The sequence below is a fragment of the Rutidosis leptorrhynchoides genome, chromosome 11, assembly GCF_046630445.1.
Source record: "Rutidosis leptorrhynchoides isolate AG116_Rl617_1_P2 chromosome 11, CSIRO_AGI_Rlap_v1, whole genome shotgun sequence".
Taxonomy (NCBI): domain Eukaryota; kingdom Viridiplantae; phylum Streptophyta; class Magnoliopsida; order Asterales; family Asteraceae; genus Rutidosis; species Rutidosis leptorrhynchoides.
This window is the reverse complement of record NC_092343.1, coordinates 34526626-34530245: the sequence shown is the minus strand read 5'-3', so window position 1 is coordinate 34530245 and position 3620 is coordinate 34526626.

Below are 3620 nucleotides of genomic sequence, written 5' to 3'. Positions count from 1 at the left end.
GATAAAATAAACTTGCGATAATTAAAAAGTACGATAATTAAAAGTGCAATTAAATACAATAACAATAAAAATTCGATAATTAGAAGTGCAATTAAATATAAAATAAAGGAAATTAAATATGAAATAAAAGAATTATGCTTATTTAAACTTCCGTAATCATGATGTTTGACGTGTTGATTTTAGTTTTATGCCCATGGGTTAATTGTCCTTTGTCCTGGATTATTTAATATGTCCGTCTGGTTTTTGTCCATAACAGTCCATCAGTCATAAATATAAAGTGCGAGTGTCCTCGTCAAATTATCCTTATACCCGAAGTTAAATATTCCAACTAATTGGGGACTTAAACTGTAACAAGATTTTAATACTTTGTTTAATAATTACACCAGGATGTCGACTGAGTGTAACCCAAGGTTTTAATATTTTGTTATCAATTATACCAAGTGTCCTTGTACATAATTTCACCCCTGTTTTAATTATTCTAGTGGCTATTAATCCATTCCCGTGTCCGGTTAATGAACGATTATTCGTACGTATAAATACCCCGCCCATCGTGTCCGATCGAGTGTATATGGTAACTTATAGGGACGCCCAATTGTAAATCTTTATATTAACATTAACAAACTATCATTTAGTTAAACAAATATAAAGCCCATTAATAGCCCATAGTCTAAATTCCACAAGTGTCGTTCTTTTGTCCAAACCCCAATTATGGTACAAAGCCCAATTACCCAATTTTAGTAATTAGCCCAACATCATGATTACTTCGTTTTAAATAAGCATAATAATAACTTAGCTACGAGACATTAAATTAAAAAGGTTGAACATAACTTACAATGATTAAAAATAGCGTAGTGTTACACGGACAGAATTTCGACTTACACCCTTACAACATTCGCTAACATACCCTTATTATTAGAATTATAATTAAAATTAAAATTAAAATATAAATTATAAATATAAATATATCGTATGAATGGAGAAAAGAGAAAGATAGATGGATTTGTGGTGCACCAAAGCTCGATTTTTATAGGCATGTGGGCTGGAACTGGGCTCATGCGATCGCATGGATTTATGCCTTCCAGGCCATGCGATCGCATGGCCAGCTGGGGAGGCTCATATTTGGTTGTTTTCTTCTGCCGACGGTTTTATAAATAATATAATATATTAAATAATTATAAGAATTATTTAAATATTATATTATATTTATGTGCATAGTTGACTTGTAATTTTTAGTCCGTTGCGTCGAGCGTTGAGAGTTGACTCTGGTCCCGGTTCTAGATTTTCGAACGTACTTGCGTACAATTTAATATCTTGTACTTTATGTTTTGAATCTTGTACTCTTGTAATTTTGAGACGTTTCTTATCAATAATTTTAACCTCATTGATTGTATTTTGTACTTTTGAGCTTTTTGGTCGTTTGCGTCTTCAATTCGTCGAATCTGTCTTTTGTCTTCACCTTTTATTATTTAAACGAATATCACTTGTAAATAGAACAATTGCAACTAAAAGCTTGTCTTTCTTGAGGAATAATGCTATGAAATATATGTTCGTTTTTAGCATTATCAAAAATGGTGATAAGAATCACCAATACAACAACAGCAGCAATTACAACAATAATCGCAACAATTATCCCAACAATCGCAACATCAATCGCAACTACAACAAACGGCCCAACAACAACAACAACAACAACAACAGCAACTACAACAATAATCCCAACAACAATAATAACCGCAACAACAACAATAATCAGAAGCAGCTATGCCAAAGGTGTGAAAAGTATCACTCGGGGTTCTGCACCAAATTTTGCAACAAGTGTAAAAGAAATGGTCATAGCGCGGCGAAGTGTGACGTCTACGGACCAGGGGTTAATAGAACGAAAGGAACAAATGGTGTCGGAACGAGTAATGGCGGAGCAAGTAGTGTCGGAGCAAGTTATGCCAATGTAGTTTGTTATAAATATGGAAAACCGGGCCACATTATTAGAAATTGCCCGAACCAAGAGAACACGAATGGACAAGGCCGCGGAAGAGTTTTCAATATTAATGCGGCAGAGGCACAGGAAGACCCGGAGCTTGTTACGGGTACGTTTCTTATTGACAATAAATCTGCTTACGTTTTATTTGATTCGGGTGCAGATAGAAGCTATATGAGTAGAGATTTTTGTGCTAAATTAAGTTGTCAATTGACGCCTTTGGATAGTAAATTTTTACTCGAATTAGCAAATGGTAAATTAATTTCAGCAGATAATATATGTCGGAATCAAGAAATTAAACTGGTTAGCGAAACATTTAAGATTGATTTGATACCAGTAGAGTTAGGGAGTTTTGATGTGATAATCGGTATGGACTGGTTGAAAGAAGTGAAAGCAGAGATCGTTTGTTACAAAAATGCAATTCGCATTATACGAGAAAAAGGAAAACCCTTAATGGTGTACGGAGAAAAGGGCAACACGAAGCTACATATTATTAGTAATTTGAAGGCACAAAAACTAATAAGAAAAGGTTGCTATGCTGTTCTAGCACACGTCGAGAAAGTACAAACTGAAGAAAAGAGTATCAATGATGTTCCCATTGCAAAAGAATTTCCCGATGTATTTCCGAAAGAATTACCGGGATTACCCCCACAGCGATCCGTTGAATTTCAAATAGATCTTGTACCAGGAGCTGCACCAATAGCTCGTGCTCCTTACAGACTCGCACCCAGCGAGATGAAAGAACTGTAAAGCCAATTACAAGAAGTTTTAGAGTGTGGTTTCATTCGACCAAGTACATCACCGTGGGGAGCTCCTGTTTTGTTTGTGTGATGACCCGGAAATTTCTGACCAAATTTAAACTTAATCTTTGTATGATTAACATTTCTGACACGATAAGCAAAGTCTGTAAAACTGAATCTCAAAATTTTTGAACTACTTTCATATATTCAAATACCTTTCGGTTATTACTATAACTTGAAAATGTCGCAATGTATTAATTGTTTGATAAAGTACATTAAACTTATTGGTTTAAATATTTATTTGAATATATATGATAAGTTGGAATATTAATTATATGAATAACTTGCGACGTATATTTAAAACGTGTTTATGAATGTTGAAAATATATATTAACTTGGTCATAAAATGATTTGTTATTATATATATATTAACAAATAGCAAGACAATGATTTATAGAAGTAAATGACCAAAACACTCGAAAGTTTAAGATACACTTTGAATGATATAGTTTATTGATAATTTAAGACTATATTTTGACAAAGGTACGAGTCACAAAACGTAAATTGCGAGTTTTCTAAGCGTACAAAAATGCGTTCGAGAAACCGGAACCGGGACATAAGTCGAGTGACAACGTACGAGTCATCGGAACGAAAATTACAAGTCAACTATGCACATGAATTTAATATAATATATAATTAATTATTTAAATTAAATATATTATATATATTATATTAAATTATGTCGACAAACAAAATTACAAAAAATATGTGAGCTGGATCTGACGGCCATGCGATCGCATGGCAAATAGGCATAAAACCCATGCGATCGCATGGGCATCAGATTCCAAAAAGTTGCCTATAAAATGCCAGTTTCTGCTCGAGTTATATTTACACCTATATTACTC